This window comes from Epinephelus fuscoguttatus, linkage group LG8, assembly GCF_011397635.1.
Source record: "Epinephelus fuscoguttatus linkage group LG8, E.fuscoguttatus.final_Chr_v1".
Taxonomy (NCBI): Eukaryota; Metazoa; Chordata; class Actinopteri; order Perciformes; family Serranidae; genus Epinephelus; species Epinephelus fuscoguttatus.
In genome coordinates this window covers 38,038,386-38,058,496 of record NC_064759.1, presented here as the reverse complement: position 1 = coordinate 38,058,496, position 20,111 = coordinate 38,038,386, and the positions used below count along the sequence as shown (strand labels likewise).

Sequence of the window (20,111 nt, the reverse complement as noted above, 5' to 3'; positions counted from 1 at the left end):
GAGTAAACAGTAGGCATACGACGTGCATCCTCTCTTCTACCAACAGACAGCACTGGTATCTTTTAACAATGACCACAATCTTCCCATAACTCATTTTGATGGTCTTTAAAACAGTAAGCCAAGCTAAGATGGGAGCCTTTGCCTGTTCAGTAAAGACCTTAATTCTAGCATGCTGTCACACTGTCTTACAGAGAGAATTCTAACAAGTGTCATAACTTAAGCCCATTTCCCACTGGACAAAAAACCCACTAACATTTGGCTTTTGTCTTTAGTGGGAAAGTTTACAATCAGCATTCATTCCCTGGTCAAATGGGTCTGCAGTAGACATGGGTATTTATCAGCTCCAGGTCCAGTTGGCTCAGATCTGCACTTACGGAAACATGACAACCGGGTGGAGGCACCAATTTTCACCCCTTTTGTGGTGCAATGCAGTGACCCAACTAATTGCTCCATCCCAGCACTCCTCAAACTAGTCAGTTCCTAGTCTGAAGGAGAGACTCAATAAATATCAGATAAAAAAGAAGTAACTTCCTTAACATGTACACTGGCTTCCATGCTGCTTTCTACTACTGTCTACTGCTTTTGACATTGAACGTGACACAGCAGTCAAAAAACTAAAGGCAAACTCATCTACTATGGCAATAGGTAAGGGGTTTATTGCCAATTTTAGTGGGTTTACCAGCATTTAGAAAACCAGTATATATATGCTAAGTTTGGTGGGAAAACAGTATTAGCGATATACTCGATAAAAACCCTAAAATCAATACGTCTGAAGTTAAAAGGCTTATGTGTTACCCTGAAATGTACTTAAAACTAGAGGCAAACGCACCCTCATGCATACTGTAACTACGATTATACTGAATCAAGTTCTATATTGCTACTCTTTACGACATTCTCACCAAACTTGATGAACCCGTGACTCCTGTGCTGCTGTTTTAAGAGCAGTTGTCACTGAGTGTATGAGAATTTCATCTCGTGATGCAGGGAACGGTTAGTGACACTGAAAAAGATAAAGCAGAACTGAAAACAGGCTTTTAAAGTAATACAAATCTCTTTTTTTCCACTATCATTTTCATGACAGATTTATCTTGAGAGAGATTAGGCTAGCTGCGGTGTGTTGATGTCTTCATTGTGAGCCTCGGTTGGGTGAGGGTTTAAGCCTTGCTATATAAATAGCCTGTCAAAGAGATCAAACTGTGCAGTGTTTCTGCAATGTTCAGGCTTTAATGTTTTAACTGGTCATAGAGAGGCACTGAATCTTGCCTAGAATATTTTATGGAGAGTAGGCAAGAAGATACAAGCGTATTTTAAAATCACCAAGTTTTAACTCACAATCTTTTTTGCCCTACAGTTTGGTGGGAAGGAAAGGAAATGTTGTCAGTCTGTCCATCCATCTAAAGCAAGCTATCCTAGCAGTGTTAATTATCTATAACACATCATCAAAAAGAAGCCACTTTTACCTGCTTTGTACGTTTATGTTCATGGCCAAAGTCACACAAAATCATTAAGGTCTTAGATTAGATAAGCCATATGGATGTAGAGGTGGGAATAGATAAAACTATGCCAGCAAAAGCATTGATCAGCCCTTCCCCCACTGGTTCACTCAAGCATCTCAATGGATATGGAGATGAGATGTGATCACAGGATTCTAGCCCATCGGTGTGTCCCCCTCTGCTCTGCTCAGCTGATGAATAAACCATCAGTTGTGTTGTCACAGAGTCCAATGAGTGTAGTTCCAGCAGGTGCTGTCAGTATACTGGAGGTTTGCAGAGGTACAGCTGCCTACTGAGCTTTTTCTGATAAAACTTCCAGTTAGTTTGATCTTCCGTAGTCACCAGCATGAAGCAGCACTTTGTGCAGGAGCAGTTTGGTCATTTAGAAGCGGCAGAACAGTGATATAATCATCACCTTTCTTCCTTGAGGCCACTGGGCTCGTCAATAAAAAGATGTTCTCAGATACTCCCTATTCTTTTAAAACCTTTGCCTGTCCAGCGCTTCTAGCCAATAAATTTGGTCTGAATTATTATGATCCCCAGAGGATAACCAGTAATTATTTTGAGGACCCCTTGGCTTGTCCTTTTACACCACTATCAAATCAAAATTTCCTCTTTAAAACATCAAGTATTAAAATCCAGGCAGTGTGCCATGGCATTTATTGAACACAGTCATGAGCCTCAGAGGATGAACCCTTAACATTTTTTGATAATCCTGAGCTAGGTGTGAATGGTGAGACTTGTATGAAATGAGCTGCAAATATTCATCATCCACAGAGGATGAATCCGATTGTTTTGCTCATCACGTGACCTTTTCCCAACCACCAGGCCAAACTTTCCACTTGCACAGGAAAACCTCATAATTTAAAACTCTGGCTATGTTTAATATGAGCATCCTTCATTTTAACACCATAAGGCACAAAATATGGAAAATCATAATAGGTCCCCGTAAGGCACAAGAAATCTAATGGGAAGATTGCCAGGATATACACTGAGCCCCTTTCTGCTACCAAGAGTATAAACCTATTTAATTCTAATGAACCCTTTCATTGTGTCACTTCTAGGACAAACCTTTTTTTTTTTATTTTCATCCACACTTGTAATATGGCTATAGCAAAATCTTCAGTTTCTTTTTGGTTCTGTCCAACACTTTAATGTTGTGGGGTGTGATGAACATTGCAGCCTCCAGGGGCTGCTAGCAGGGCTTTAGATTTTGTCTCGTTACTGTTTTTCTTGGCACATTTGCCTGACGTGCAGAGACACACACACAGATTTTACTTGCAAACACCCCAAAACAGCTACTGAAGCTGTCGTGGGAATGATGATGAATTTAGGAGCCTTTCACCATGAGTTTGGCAAATGCTCAGCTGGCTCAACAAAGCTAACTGCCCTCAAATGAAACACCCTAACTTGAAATTACGCCAGGTTTCCAAACTGCTTTTTTTCTCCCCCAATTGGCTTCCAAAGGCATCTAATCAGGCACAGCTTATAACAGTGGGAACTCAACAAATATGCATTTCATTACTTCAACATATACTGAAAGTACTCTATATTAGAGTTTTGGAAAGTAGAGACAATGTAAGACTTGTGTAGCTGTGACTGTTTTAAACCAGGAGACTGTGCAAATAGCAGAGAAGAACACTGTGATTTATGTTAATATAACATATTCCATAGCATCCCATGAGTTACAATTAGCCAGTTTCCAACAGAGAGTCTCCATGCATAATGTATAGAGTGTTTAAAATTTTCATTTTATAGTTTTCTATACCTTGCTTTTCCTCCTCATATTAATCTATGTTCCAGTGTTTTACACCAGTTGTTGCGACGATTGCGTCTTGATGTCTAATGTGACCTACATGAGCTGCCTACTGATACAAATTACTCATGTCCATGCTTTCTTGTTTCTCATAGTATCTTATTATTCACATTCTCATTCATTCATCTTCATTCTAAGCTAAATTTTCTAATTTGCCATTTATAGTCATTGAGGTATAAAACAGAAGTGTGATGGATCTGTGATTTTAAGGACATATAAAATGCATATAAAAACCAAAATGTTCTCCTGCTTGTAAGTTACAAAGTTGCTGGTCAACATTTTGCGTTTGGACTAAAGTGCCTTAAAAACTATTGGATGGATTAACATGATTTTACATACAGACATTCAGTCTGTCATGATCATGCACCAGCATCAGTTCAACATGTGTCTAATACACTGATTTATGACCAAGTGCCTGCAGAACTAATGATAGTCCCATCAGCCTCAGCTGCAATTAGTGTTAAGTGCTAATTAGCTAAACATCAGCATGTTAGCATTGTTACTGTGAGCATGTTGTCATGCTGACATTTAGCCCCCGATTTATGACCACAGTATTCCATACATTACTCTGTAACGTGGTGATGCTAATGGACCACCTGTTGCTGTGAATTTTGACAGTCTGATTTTTTTGTCATCGCCACATCTGGAGCCATGAAAGAGACACTTAACACCCTCCTTTCTGTAAGGCAGGACTAGCACAACTCTGAGAATGCAGGAGCTGTCAGAGACTCAGTGGGTGTTGGTACACCTACTGTGCTGATATGGGAATTAGTGGTAAGATTAGCACGGCTAGCTAGTTTTCACTTTCTGAGTGGAAAACAAACATAACAACCGAAATGTTGTGAATGAATTAATATGCTGCATGCAGCTCTACAATTAAATAAAATGTTACCCATTTTAAATAGTCAGGAAACTGAACATCAATATGTAGCGTCCAATGTTGGTATTGTGGCAGGCCACCACAAATACATCAGTGTATGGGAAACACTTGGTGCTACTCAAGTCAAGGAAGGATCCTTTATCCAAGGAGGCTACGTCATCAAATCCCACTGAAGGACTGTTGCAATGTTAAGGATCCTTCAAATTCATGAAGTACCCACAGTTCTTTGTGCATGACTTGCCAGAATTAAAGGTGGAGCCTCTGTAGTGACACACACCTGGGCACTTGCTAGCCAGTTCCAATGTGTGTTCACTGAACACTAGGAAAGAGTCTTGCCTAGCCTCTGTAGGGCCCGATTTGGAAGGACCTGTCCTACCAAGGGAGCATCCTTGTCTTTTAGAAGCACCAACTCAGTATGTCCTATTGAGGTAAACTAATACACTGGTGCTAAAGTGTGCATAAAGCACATCAAACCTTCTGTCTATATGTATGTATTTGCATATAGAGCAGGGAAGTGAGTTCTAATCACAAGTGGTCACTCGAGACGCATGTGAAGAGGCATTCTAATGCAAGGTGTGAACAGACAGACTGAGAGCTGTCCACTTGTGATTGGATCACCCAAGACACATGTTAGTACCAGGTGGAAACAGTGCCTTAAACTGCTGTTGCTTGATGCTATATGAAATTAAACAACTGGGGCCATCCACAGCTGATCTGTTTTTCACATTGCTGGTGCACAAGTGAAGCTGAGAGAACAGAAGCGAGGTTTTAACAAGTGTGTGCTTATCCACACCTCTAGGTGGGATCAAGTTATGGCTGCAATGTGTAGATTAATGACAGTGTCAGAATGTGTTAATGGAGAGCGAGGGTGGTCTCTGTGGTGCGGCCCAGCAGGAGGCCAGCTGATTTAAAGTGGCCAGTCACATTAAGAGTGAAACCTTTACTGTAAATGCCAGGCAGCAGCGTCTCATTGCTCCTAACTTTATGACTTATCTGCTCTGCTGTTCTCTTCATCCTTTTCGTCTAAATCTCTCTCCCATACCAACTTTTTGCTTGACAAATGCAATTACCCAGCTTTTTCGTCTTTGCTTTGCTCTCCCAGTTACATTCTAATGTTCTCCTCCACCCATCTGCGTCCTCCACCCTCCTCTCAGTGTTTCCATCACCTTACATAAACTCCAGTGAGGGGAAGTCAGCCAGGACCCAGACAAGAAAAACATACCCCCAAACAAGGATTTATGGAATGGGAACCTGGCGAACCCCAGCGAGTGGGTGTGTTTGCGAGTTCGTGGATGAAGGCGTCTCCACCCGGGGCATTCTCTGACCCTCGGTATACACTCATTACTCCTCACCACAGCCCCGCACAGCAGAACACAAGCTGAGCCGAGGAATGGTGGTGATTTAGCTTTAACTGCACTCGACTTGCCATGTTGTTAAAACGGGTCATAGTGTCACTCCAAATCAGTGTTCTAGGTTTCAAGGGAAAGTTTTAATGTCCCATTAAGGTCTAACTTCCATTTCAGAAGCTTTTCTACCCTGCCAGCAATACAAGTCTGTGGAAGGCACGCAATACTTTTGCTTTTATGGAGGAATCTGTGCAGAAAATACACATTATTGCTGCTTTCTAAATTTTGCATTCAGATATCCCATATTTGTTGAACCCTATCAACGGAAAGTTTGATCCACAATTTCAGGAATGTGTTCAAGAGCAAGAGAAGGATCAAGAGAAGATCTTTTGATTGACATTTATAATAAGCAGCAACTGAGCATTGCTTTTGAAGGTTATGCAGCAGTACATTCTTAAAGTTGCTACTAGAAGAGATCATGAAACGAGCCTTAATGACTTAATTCTCAGTAGTTGGGTTTCCATCTGAATGTAGCACAAACTTTAACCAAAGTTTTCGGAAAATTGGTGAAAGTAAAAGCAAATTTATGTTTTCATCCACCACTGTTGTGAGTATTGGGAGTTGGTTCATCAAGACAATTTACCAGTCAGGTACCACTGCAGAAGAGGGCGCAACAAGAAGGCAATTAAAAGAGCACCAGTCAAACCTCAAACAAAGGAAACAATGGTTGTGTAATAACAGAGAGCATGCTGGACAATAGAAACATAGTCTTGATCAACTAATATTACAGCTTTGTGCTCTTGGAAGAGTGCAGGGGTCTCATTTATAAACAGTGCGTATGCACAAAATGAGGCTTGAAAGAGGCGTATGCCACTTCCCACGTGAAAGCTGTGACCTACAAAAACAAACTTGGTAGGAGAAACTTTGACCCATGCTGACGAACATTTTGGAGACGGCCAAATTGGCGATGCAGGTAGTATAGAAATTGTCAAATATTTTTTGGCGCGTGCCAAGGATGATTTCAAATTACCACTAAGATCTGGGACCATGGCAACAGTTTTGACACAAAATCCAACAGAAGATCAGATAGGTTGTAAACAAGCAATCAGTTAATCTAAGACTTGTTCCCAACCCATGCAATGTCACCCACATCTTGAAATATTCAGCATTCACATAGGTCAGGTGTTAATTCATGGCTATTTCTGAAAATTTTAGAAGCATTCAACCAATAACAGCAGTTTATGTGTGATTGAGAATTTGGATATTGTCTCCCCATAAAGCTTCACAGCCTGAAGGCGTGGACGCACCAGGATTGAAAAGGAAATTTCACACAACTGCACTTCTCACACCCCTGAAACTCAGCCAGTGAACATTTACATTTAGAACATGTACGTTTTTCACAGTGTCAGCTGAGTGCAGACGATTTCCTCTTTGGAGCTCTGCCCTCCTGCAGCTGCAGACACACCAGCAGCTTCTCCGCTGCAGCTGCTGGTTTTGGAGACTGTCTTCTGCTTCATTCTCACAAAGTTAATAAGGACTTTTTAATGTGACTTTTGTCCTTACTCTGTAATCAGGCTGGTCTCATTCTCAGGGCATTAAAATATGTTGCTTGGGCAGTATACGTCGGGGACACCCTTAAGCATCTGTATGAGATGCACTGAGCTTTCAACGAACTCCAATCTGCGTCATAATTAGATGTTCAGAGCAACAGATGTAGTGTAAAGAGACCAAAAGTCCACTTTGGGTGGAGTCGGATAGGGCCAACAAGCACAGGACTTTGACCCAGGAGACTGACATTTGTGTCCTGTGTGAAAGTAAAAGTGAACATTGAGTTATTATTTTGCCTAGTCTGACGTAATACTTTTCTGAACCTTGGTCGAGTAGTTTTGTTGCCTAAATCTAACTGCTGACCCCTTCTGCATTTGATTTCATAGGATAAACCGTTGGCTGGTAACAAATGATCTTGTAATACAGTTACACGGTGAGGCGAGAAAAAGGCAGCACAGTAACAGAATCCTGGTTCAAATTTGATCAACACTGCTTCGTTTTACCGTTTGGTCTGAGTTTGGTCTAAGTTTGAGATGCGGGCAGCCCTCTCTCTCAGTCCGCTCCTATAGTCTTCATGTACAATCCATAGTTTGAGTAACAGCCCTAGAGCTGATGCGTCATCCAGTAGATTTGAGCTGGGAGATGGGCCGGGAAATCTGGGCGCTGGCAAGATGGATGGAAGTTTACCACAATTCATTTGCACATACTACCCACACTCTCATGATACAAAGCTGGTTGAAAATTGGCAACTTTTACCTTTGAGTAAAAGTAAAGCTACGGATTTTTAGAAATACAAGTTTACAAAATAAGAACTTCCAGTAACAAAGCAAATATAATTTGGTGTTCTGCTGCTTGACAAGAATTAAAGGGGTCACTGATGCAGGGAACAGTTGACGTCATTGCAGATGAGCTGCCATATAAACCCGGAGACCTCAATGCATGCAGGAATGTGTGCATAATAACTTGCACCTGCACTAGAAGAGCATGGTCTCAGTCAGTTAAGACTGTGTAAGTGAGCAAGAGCAGGAGGGAGTTTGTATGTTAGCTTTACAGTTGCAAATGCTCCAAGGTTAGTGTTTGTATGTTGAGTGTAAAGTTGTGAATGTCACAGTGCATGGTCTCTACAGTATGCGTGTACAGAAATTTTTGGGGGGCTGTGTGATTCCAGCTATTAACCGCTGATTCTGAGAAACTGAACAGAAAGACTGTGCTGCCAGGACATGGGGTAATAGGAAACACATGAATGTGCAGCATAGTGTAGACTGTCTGTGGTATGGAATTGTGTGTGTGTGTGTGTGTGTGTGTGTGTGTGTGTGTGTGTGTGTGTGTGTGTGTGTGGATTTTGTCTGTGCATTCTTTAAAGACTCATATTTACTGACTCTGGCCCAGACAACTGAGGCAAGAAAAACAAAGAAGAAAGTGTTTGTGTAAGAGCAGAGAGAGCTGGCAAGTCTGCAAGCTGTGGAGCTGAGCATTCATTTTTCCTTTTCCTACCGACTGGATCTGGACCACTTTTATTTTACTGTCACATTACTGAGTAGCCATGTACGGACAGAAACACACAGCAGTACCACGGTTTGCTAAACATTAAAGACAAGCGATTTTCATTCCTGTGCACTTTGATAGGAGTGGCTTTGACATGTCTGGCATGAAAATGGTGAAATAAAATCCTGAGTTATTTTACAGATTTTGACGTCTTTAATCCAAAAACAATATTGCAATCAGCCTTGAAAAAGCAAGTCAAAATCACTCATGTATAGCCCGCGCTAGACTGTCATGTTCAGAAGCGAAGCGCCTGCAACTTCTGTGGTGCCATTCAGAGATGGCGTGTTAGGGCTGTAAGCCATGAGCATGAACCTAAAACAACTTTCCCAGCTAAAGCAGCAAAGTGGTCAATGGGCAGAGCCTCTGTGTAATCTGCTGCTCATGTAGTTGGAGGCCCTCAAGGTGCAGTGGCTACTTCCTAACACACCAGCTCACCACAAATCCTCCTGTTCATACATTGAAATCAGGGGAGATCAATGGCATTAGCCCCCTGTGGTACAGTTATTTGTTTGATTTCCACTCTCTGTATATCTCGGATAGCCTTCCACATCACAAAATTTTTGATCCAGATAAGACTTGTTTGTAGAAGTTCTTTAATTGCCAGAGCAGATATTGAAAATAGTTATAATTAAAGTGGCATTAATGACACTTTGGCCACTACAGGGCCACCATACCAGCTGTAAACACTACAGCTAGCATATTGTTGTTGTCGGGTGGAAATCTATCTCCAAAACTCCATGTTTTGTCATTTATTGGTCACCCTTTAAGTCTGTGTGTGGGTTTTACAAATGTTTAAAGACGTATCTTAACACTGGAAAGATAGGCAAGGCAAATACTTTTGAAATTGATGCTATATGACCAGATAGTCTGGCAACCTGTCCAGAATGTACCTCGCCTCTCGCCCATTGTCAGCTGGGATAGGCTGCAGCCCCTCCACGACAACAGGATAAGCCATTACGGAAAATGAATGAATGGATGAGTGCTATGTGACCAGAAAAAAAACAGAAAAAAAGAACTGTGGCAGTTGCTTTTGCCTAAGAGGTAGAAAACCTACACCTACCAGAGTGCTCCGCTCTTCACCAGACCAATAAACGCTCCTACTGGTGGGCGACGTGATGGAAACTCATCCATTTGACACAATGGTGGCCAGCTGCTAACGAACTATGTCATATGACAGTTAAACTGTGAGCTAAAATATGTTTTCTGAAAACATTTGAGGTGAGAAATAGGCATTTCAGAAACAAACTCTAGGTAGATATTTGATCTTAGTGTTTTCAGCCTCAGTTTTCACGGTGCAGGAAACAGTATGGCGCCCCTGTTCACAAACTCTCATTAATACAGTTAAACAGGGCACTAAAATAAGTTTCAAAGGAACATTTTAGATAAGAAACAGGCAATGCAGTGACAGAATATTGGTTTATATATGATGAGCACTTGCCTTTCTTTACTCAGGAAACACCCTATAAAGGCTAATGTTTGTGCTTGCCACCAGCTTGCTGTGATCCCTGGCACTTGGGTTTGCACTTATTTAGAGTTACCACAGCCAATACTGATGGTCCATTACTAGAGCTTCCACCCATTCTCACCCTGGTGAATAGGCACCTAGCGGCAGGGAGTGAGGCAGAGGGTTTGGGTGTTGCACTTGCTAGCTAGCTCATCCTTGTCTCATTTGTGCTCTGATAAAAAGAGAAAAAGTGAGAGAGATCTTGGCTAAATGTATTCAACGACAGGAACAAAACTCAGCACATACATAGCTACAATAAACTCTAACCTGTAAGTTCATGATAACATAACGCAATGCACTTACACCCGCGGATGCAGCCATTTTAATCAACGACAGATGCACATCTTAACATTAACTAGTCAAAAACCTTGTAACTTCATTTGAGCTTGATTTGGAGCTACAGCCAGTATCAAATTTGAAGGTACAGGGTTCAGTTATTTTAATAACACTGGGTTTTTTTTCATTTCAATATACAAGGTTTCTGCCTGACAGTGACATTATTAACACCTTGCAAAGTTGATGTGGTGAACTTGTTAGTAAACTCTTGCTTATTAACACACCTAACAGACATGGAGAGACACTGTGTTTGTGTCTACCTGATGAATCTAAGTGGTAAGAATCTATAGGAAGAACCTCAGTTGCTGCCTTTAGTTCGTCATAACTGCCTTTGATTTCAACCAAAATTCCCATATTTAGTGAATTAACTGTTTTTGGCCTATTTGTATGGGAATACTGTATTATTTTTGCAGTCTTCCTATCGGTTAGAAGGCTTATAGAATTGTGGTGTTACAGTGCATTGTCTATTCTGTGCTTCTGCATCCCTTCTCCAAACCACTTCACCTGTAAACAGGTACGTCTCTTTTTCTCAGATGAAAAACTACCTGTGAAACAACTCTCTGCACTGTTTTGTTAACTCCAGGTGTGAAAAGTTCATACTTAATAAGAATTAAAATAATAATTAATAACAACAGGAAAACCTACGTTGAGACAACTAACTGCAAATTTCAGTTTCATCAGTATTCAATAAGTGTCACAGTAAAGGCTGACCAGCACCTTCACTTTAAAACACATTTACTCCTGTAGCACATGCAGGAAAGTGGTGTAGTTTAAGCAGAAGCTTTACTCAGCAACATTCGCTCACCACAGAAATTAAACATGAACATGAAGCCAATCATACTGGTGCATTCCTGAATACAGAACCCTGTTATCTACAGTAACACAGAGAGGCATTTGAGTCATGATCACACAAATCAATTATAGATAATATTGCAATTAAATCTTTATTGTATAATTAACATTTGTGATCTTGAAACAATAGAATGATTAAGTGTTGATCTCGGCATAACAGGCGAGGAAACCTTTGATTGGTTTTCTGATGAAACTTGGTGCAATAATGCGCTGCAGTGGTGCGTTCCACCTTTTTTCAGATGACACATTTTAGCTCAGGGTTATGCTACAGTGAAAGGTCAAAACAAGGTAACAATGTAATGTTTACTGAGGCCTTGTTTAGTGCTCGCATCTTTTAGTCATCTCATTAGCTCATTTTCTCTGCAGCCCTCTTCGCTCACTTCTGTAGTTTCATTTTCTTTGTGGCTACTGTTCTGCTCCACAGATGGGCTGTATGGATTTCCCCAGTGCTGGTACAGTGACCATGCTTCACACTGCAGCAGGCTGCAGAAGTTAGACTCGGCCCTGTCTGTATCCCACTATGTTAGTTTTAAAGGTGAATCCAGCCTGGATTACCTTAGAAACCAGAGCAAGCAGGCTCCTGTCCCTGTTAAATAATCTAAGTAGCTGATGTATTACGGGGTTTCAACTAAACAAACAGTCTCTAAGTTTCATCTTGATTAATGTTGGCAGTCATAACAGCTAACAAGCTGCGGAAAATCAGTTAGTGTGTGTGTGTGTGTGTGTGTGTGTGTGCGTGCGTGCGTGTGTGGACACGGCAGTCTGAGACGTTAAACTGTTAACTGGAGCGTTTACTGTCTCTTCCTCCCTGCTTCTGTTAATTATCAGTACACTGTAGAGACAGAGGAGTGTTTGTTAGTTGTAGATGTGGCAGCTCAACACAGACTTGGCCACAACACTGCTCTCCTCCAAAAATCACTGGAAACTTAAAGTACAGTCAGGTTCTAGTGGGAAGTCTGAATGAAAAAATATGGAAAAATATATATATGTAAATTGAAATCTTTCCTCCCGTCTGTCTATTCACTCACATGTACTTGCTCATATTCAACAAGAACCTATTTAAGTCCTACAGTGGCCCTGAGAGCTCAATTAAGAAAACGTCTTCATCGATTTGAAGACACATGCACACTGTTTAGGAAAAGTGCAAATGAAGAGACTGGGTGAACGAAGCTTATAACACAATGGCTGTTTGAATTGGCAGGCTAATAATAAGCAAAGGCTCATGCTAGATAGCAGACGCCTACAATAATACAGCCCGGTCACCTGCACACCACTGCACACCTGCACAAATCCAGTTGTGATTTAGTGAGCTGTCGCTGTTTTTCCAGCAAGGATAGTGCCATGAAAAGTGGCAGTTTTTTCACCAGGACATCATTGTGTTCTTGTTGGGATAGTGGCACAAAAAGCAGTTGTTTTGGGCGTATTATGGCACAAAAAATAATTGATGTTTACAGAGACACCATTGCGTTTCCTGCCAGGATAGTAGCACAAAAAATGGTTGGTTTTTTTACCAAGACATTGCTGCGTTTTCTTGCCAGGATAGTTACCTTATAGTGGAAACAGTATCCAGTGTGTCGTGAACCTCTTGCACCTTGTTTCTCTATTTGCAGCACTTTGTCTAAATGCTGCACATGTCGTCAAATTGATGAAGATGCTTTCTTACTTTGCAGTGCCTTGAGCTTTCAGGGCCACTGTACTTCTCGCTCTCAAACACACACACACACACACACACACATAAACATATACAAAGTAGCTTATTAAACCATCAGCACCTTCTCAGCTCAGGGTGTTCAGTGAGTGACATTTAAGGGCAGTGTGACTTAGTTCATTAAACAGGATCAGACATAACGGGACCTCCCTGCAGGGGGAGAGGTCAGATGTTGTGACCTCTGGGCTTTGGGGTCAGGGGTGGATGGGGGGAGGAGGTGTGGGTCTGTCAGTCTGATTCAGTCAAGCTGGATTGAGAAAAAGTGTAGGGCATGAACCAAGGCAGAAACGCTCACATGTTTACATTTTTTCAGAAATCGGGTTACAGCAGAAAATGGTTAATATCCTTGTTACTGAAGTGCATGTCAACACAATGTATGTCGGCAGCTTTGTTGCTGCCCATCAGGGGTATACTTGGTTTTCCACAAGTGCTAATAGTGGCATCAGAAATCAGGGACGAAAGTTGCATGTTTAGGAGAGAGTGCCTTGTTGAAAACTGGGGAATGAAGAGATGATAGATAACAGAACCTGGCAAAAGCTGGAGGGGGAAAGAGGTGGAGGAAGTGCAGGATAAAGAGCAGGGGGAGCTGCTAAACTGGGTAAAGTAAAGTTGAGATGGCTGAGTTCATGGGTTTAGGGTTGGACCACATTATGCAGCAGATGTCCACTCTGGCCTGTTATTTAGGGCTATGGTATCTGCAGAAATCAGTTCAGGAAACATTGGTTTTTGGCTTCAGAGGAGCATAACTGTCACATTTTAGCTCATGTGACATGTCATGAATGTCCACAGGTCAACATTTAGAGCTTTATTTTATTACATTCTCTTCCATCTTACTGCCATGCACATATCAGTGTTTGGCAAGAAAAAGCCAAATGTGATAGGATTCTCTGTGGTTGAACCAAACAATAAAATACATGGCCATCATGTCTGTGACATCAACTGCATGTTTTTGAATGGATTTATACTGCAGTTTGATAGAGAATAAGTTGGTTTTTAAGTTGGGGGGTTATAATAAGCAAAAGCACAGACAGATTGAGCCCTACTGTTGATATGATCTAATAAAACAGTTGTAGTAATCTGCATGACTCAGGACATCGGTCATTTTGTTGCGTAGAGGGAAAAAAGTCTGATACTCAACACTTTTCATATTTTAGTTTGACACACAGTAACAAGACTACTGGTAAGTATTTATGGTCATGCTAGCAGCTCTTTAAGGCAATTGCTAACATCAGCATGATGTGAACATGTGTTCTTCCATGCTGGTAGCTGTTCTTCTTCTTCTTCATTTGGTATTTAATGGTAGTTTATAAGACTTGAAGGCAAATATGTTGCCTTGTCAGGTGCTGGTGGAATTGCAGCGAGTACTGTCATGTTTCTGAATTTTGGCTTTGACTTGGTACTGAATTGAATCGATTCTCAGGACATCCCTAATTTGGTAATGAACTAAAATATTGGACAAATTAAATTGTTGACCAAGGGGTAGATGAGAGGCCAGGGGATCAAACTTTATACAGTTCATCCTCTTGGTACATGAATGTGTTAACTGTCATGGCATTTCATCCTTCACAAACCACTCTACAGGTTCAGTAGAAAGGCCAGTGCTGAGGAGAGCAAAGAAAGCTATATGAGTAAAGTACACTCTAGAGCTCCTCTCTCCAAGCCTTAGTTTCTCCTCAATGGATCAGTATTTTTCAAAACGGAGCTAAACACACATTTGCAGACATACTGAGAACACAAATTCTTGTGGACAGAAAGTAATGTAGGGAGAATTTTGAGCAGGAAATTTGGGTTTTTAGGGGGGTGATTTGGCACAATTATGGAGAATTGTATGCTGAATAGCAGTTATCAATGGTTTTACCCAGAAATGTTGCTATCTCGTCCAGGTTTCAAAAATGCAAATCAGTGTACTTGGTGCTTCTGTTGGTCTTTTTGTTTCTCTCTGCATTTCCCTCATTTGGTCCTCGTTCTATTGTTGTGTATCTCTGTGTCCCAACACAGAGTATTTTGAGGATTTCATTTTTGGGGGGAGGGGAAGACCATCTCCATTAAAGGACAGCCAGCAGCTGGCCACGCCTGCTAAATCCTCCACACAAAAACCCACCCACTAGCTCCATCTGCTTCCCAAGTGGAACCCCCTGACACACACACACACACACTCTCACACATACACACCTACTTGGTGCTCTTTGATCCCAAGAGAGCGGAAGCCTACATCTGTTCTTAGTAAAAGTCTTCATGTCAACATGCCAAGTGATGATGATTGCTTTCTGACTTGACAGAAATGGTCACTTAAATTAAAACAATGTTAACCTTTAGTTGGTCCTGTCCTTCTGCATCAAGGGAAAACTCAACCATAAAATGGAGCCTGATGTCATCAGTACATCTCAAAGTGATGATGATTCTTACCTAAATTTCACCTTGTTTGGGGGGCTCTGGGTGTGCAACTTTTCTGAAGACAAATGTAACATTTCTTTAGACCTGGAGCTGATTTTAAAGGCCCTGCACACACATGGTAAACCCACACAGGAGATGTCATTATTTTGTCTGAGCAGACCTCTTCACACAGGAGTGTGCGAGTGTGTTCAGATTGTACTTCTTTGTCGTCACTCTCCTGTGAGCTTTGGTGCGTCTGGTAGAGCAGGAGAAATGACAACTTTGTCATTCTTATTATAAAACAGATAGCTCAGATGAAGCAATATGATCGGTTGTTAGCTGTGGTATAATTACTGTATACAATAAATAATAAAGTCTAATTCCTTTACACAGTTCCATATTACTCCGTGTGTGTGTGTGTGTGTGTGTGTGTGTGTAAAAGATACCATGCAGCGATATATGTGCAGGAAGCCAGGAGGACATATTTATTTGTAGCAACATTTTGTGCTTTATAAATATGTGAAAGTACTCAGAAATATGTTTTCTCCCATTCATGTCACCTAAAATGTCTGATCTTCACTACACTTACTTGTGTCCGAGCGATGCTTGTCACCAGAGAGGTGTTTTCATAATCCTCTACTGACGAGGGCTAAGTCTGTGCACTTCCCTAAAATCTGAGATTCAAGGGTACCCCAGGCAAACTTTATTAGGTACATCACTCTTATGAAAGCCAATCACTGTCTAATGCAGGAAACATCAACAGGACTTCGACACTACACCGGCAAAGAAACCTGAAACTTCCAGCGCAGAGTGGACTTGTCAGTACAGAGAGCAGAGTTAGCATTAGCATGATGGAGGTTTTGATAGCAAACATGGCGTGTGCAGTTTTTGGATGTTAACAGGACCAGTGTGAACACTTTAACATTGTAGCATTATTCTATGTTTTACAACCCCTAACACTGAGTCAACCACTGCCAGTTAGCCTACATACTAACAAACAACATAAACAAATTAAAGATGTTAAGTACCCTTACCGTTCTGATACGTCTGCTAGTCACCGATTTTGGACAGACTCCTCATCAGAGTCTTGGTCTGACTCAGACTCAAACATGTATGGCTGAATCTTTCTTATGTTCCTCTTATGCAAGCACCTGCTTTCAGGATGTGCACACGTCTTTCACCGGTCAGTCAGTCCTCTGTCTAGCCTCGGTAGTGTGGAGAAAGCAAAATGCAAAACCTACTGCACACAGCATTGGTGTGCAGGGCAGAGGCCAGTTTCATAATTTCTCAGTGAGGGAGAGAGAGTAGATCTGCTTCCAGTCCCTCATCTGTTTTTTCTTTCTCTGTCTTTTTTTATTGTATCTTATACTATCTCTTTATTACTGTCACGCAAGGGCATTAACACACTGTGCAGTAACCACACAGTATGGTATCGTGATATTTTGCGTGGAAATATTGTATCAGTACACTTCTCCTTTTGGAGTCATAATTTACAGTTGAAAAAAGGCAATACATTCACATTCACATCACAACATATGTTATTGCAATAGCCAGCATATCACAAAACAATTAAATCCCGATTATATAGTATTGTGACTGTATCGTGATAATATCGTATTATGGGGCCTCAGGTGATTCCAGTTCCTACAGGTTAATCCAGCCCTGCTTCCTGATACCTGCAGATACAGAAGTCCTATGTTACTGATTTTACATTGGTCTAAACACATGTAAAAACATGTACATGTTTGGAATCAGAAAGCTGAGAACAGAAAAACAATTTGAGATTCCTGGCGTATACAGGCCTGCTTCCTCTGGGAGCTGACTACCAAAGGCTGGGCGACCGACACAGAGAGGCAGAGAGAGGAGGAGGAGAGTATGAGGTGGTAAAGAGGAAAATCAAGGTAGCAAGGGACGAGAGAGAGGCAATGAATTATTTACTAGTCCACGGCTCCTTCCTCCTTTTTCATTTTTTACTCCTCCTCCTCTTTCTCTGCTCCCTATTCCTTTCCTCCTCCCTCTGTTTTACTCTCTCCACCTCCTTATCCTCTACTCTGTCTTTCCCAACATCCTCTAGTTTTTCCCTTTCATCTTTTACTCCCTTTCTCTCCTCTTCATCCTCTACTCCCTCTTGGTCATTTTTCACTTCCTCCTCCTGTTCACCCCCTTCAATCCTCCGTTCTGTCTTTGTCTTTATCTCCTCAGTGTTCCCCCCTTTTCCTCTTCATGGGTGACCCTTAAAATATCTTCCAAAGTTGTGGTAATGATACTTTCTGCTGTGCCAGCAAAATCTCATACTGTGGACGTGTGGTGCTTTTAGTTCTGACATTTAACTCATCTTAGTGACTAATGCCAGGACCAAGCAAAGTGGAGTCATGCAGATAGTTTTTGGTTTATTCATTCAGGTTTTGAGATTTCTGACTTTGACATCTCTACCTTCAATGCACAAATAGGGATGTTAAAACAACATTTTGTGGTTTCAGGGGGAGTTATGTACTGAAACTATTTCTTGATTAACAACAGTTTATCTGTCCGCTCAGCATTTCTATTCAGCAGGGACCAACTAAGTATTTTTTGTTCACTTGCCCCAGTACAAGTTGTTTTTTTATCAGCAGTTATCACATAACAACAAAGACTAAAGTGAACTGTCATCAGAAACATTGGTGTTTTACCTTTATCTGACGCCACACAGTTAAACTCCTTTTTCCAGAATAATTGAAATGCTCTCTCGCACTCAGCTCATAAAATATTTTAGTGAATGCCTATCAATAGTGGGCCTGTGTAATTCTCAACAGAGATGAAAAGGAAGCAAAATGGCTCACTCCTTAGCTACCTCCATCTTCAGCTCCAGAAAAAAAAAGATGAGTCATTCTTTTTTATTGGGCAAGTGAGTTGCTAGATTTACTAGCCTGACATGACATTTTACTTTACCCCTGGCAATCGAACAATTATTGTTGAGCCCTGTGTGTCACTGGCTGCTGGCAGGTTGCCAGATATGGTTCCTGGGCATAGGTGTGATAGGAATGATGGCACCAAGCCTGGAAATGTCTCTGTGACAACAACACTTTAGGAAGAACTTGTTCATTCAAGAAATGGTTAGTCTGCAGCACAAAACTCACTGTCAAATTACAAATTGTCATTTATACATTTCTTTTTATGTGCGTATTGATTATTGAGCTGTATGCTGTGTTCAACCCGTAAAGCAAATTTTTGCCTGGCATTAATGTGTGACTACAGCTGACAAAGTTTTTTGTTGGAGCATTTCCCAGCTGCCAAAATTTTATATTGATAGCTGTGCTAATGGTTGTGCTAACTAGCTGGGGAAGGCAGCTAATGGCTAACATGGTTTTTAGTAAAGTACAATCAATAACTGAAATCCAGTAATATGAACATGGTAAATAGGGAGGCTCTGTGCTCTGAACCAACATGACAACACTGCGGAGCATGTTAACGCCTTCATTTTTGCATTGTTTATTTCACATAATAAAAGGGCAACTTAAATTACAAGCAACCCAACAAAATAAGTTAAACAAGTCACACATACAACTTTTCAGAACTTACCATGTAGTCCTGTGGCTTCCTCTGTGGCTGAAAAATGAGGCCAATACAAAAGTGCCGAAAACTGCAATTCATCAAATGAGCATCTGAGGCTGGCTCCAAAATTAAATAAATTCCCATGGACCTCCATGTTAAAATGCCCAACTTTACGGCAGAAGTAAAAAATTGGAAACAGCCAGACTAGCTGTTTCCCCCTTGCCCTAGTCTTCATGCTAAACAAGGCTAATCATGTCTTGACTCCAGCTGCATACTTTACTTAGCGCATGGATACTAGTTGATTTCAATGTTTTCTCATCTAACTTGCAGAGAGAAAGTAAATAAGTTAATTCCTAAAATGTTGAACTATTCCTTTAACTGAACTTGTTGCAACCCAAGACAGTAATGAGAGAGGCCAGTGGCCTATAAAGTCTCTTCACTAAAGACAGTGAATGGGATAGCTGATCACTCACTCATCATATTACCTTCACACAGTGACAACACATCTGATACACTTTAACCCAAACGTTCTCTAGTGTGTCAACAAACTGTTGATTTCAAGCTGCAAGGAACCATATAAAATGTGAGATGTGATGTTCAGTGTTTGACTGTGTCACTGACAGAGTGTGTGTTCTGTCTCTTTGTGTGTGTTTCAGGTGGCTGTTGTAAAAAAAAAAAAACAGATGAAGACAAAGATGCTGAGATGGAGGATCCAGACGAATGGAAGAGCCCCAGTTCTCTTTATTTATTACCTTCACAATATGTGTGTGTGTGTGTGTGTGTGTGTGTGTGTGTGTGTGTGTGTGCGCCGTGTGTGTGTGCGCCGTGTGTGCACCGTGTGCATGAGAAAGGGAGTAAGCATTCAGTACAGATATGAATGCATGTGTGCATTATGAACGGTACCTAAGATTTCAGGCTATCATTTGCAAATCAAATTTTGTTTACTTTTTATAAGGTTCCAATAACTCATATATCATTGTCACAGTATAAACAAAAGGACTTTACTATTGGTACATATTGTGTTTTGTGTTTGTAACTAGCCTCCTATTTAAGAATGTATATTTGTATGTATGATATACTCATCTAGAAACTATATAATGGACAATTTTAATATTGCTTCATCTTCTCACCACTATACTGCTCACGCCAAGACGCATAACTCAACAGACGCACACAGGA

At 41.1% G+C, this 20,111-nt stretch overlaps 1 protein-coding gene across 3 annotated transcripts in view; it reads left to right on the top strand.

Annotated features, from left to right (window-relative positions):
• cdk14 (cyclin-dependent kinase 14) overlaps window positions 1-19,738 on the top strand; it is a 278,138-nt gene extending 258,400 nt beyond the window's left edge. For all 3 annotated transcript variants that reach the window (XM_049584038.1, XM_049584040.1, XM_049584039.1), the window contains one exon: window positions 19,589-19,738. The gene's annotated coding sequence lies outside the window, so the exon portion shown is untranslated. The remainder of the gene's footprint in view (window positions 1-19,588) is intronic.
• The last annotated feature ends 373 nt before the right edge of the window (window positions 19,739-20,111 follow it).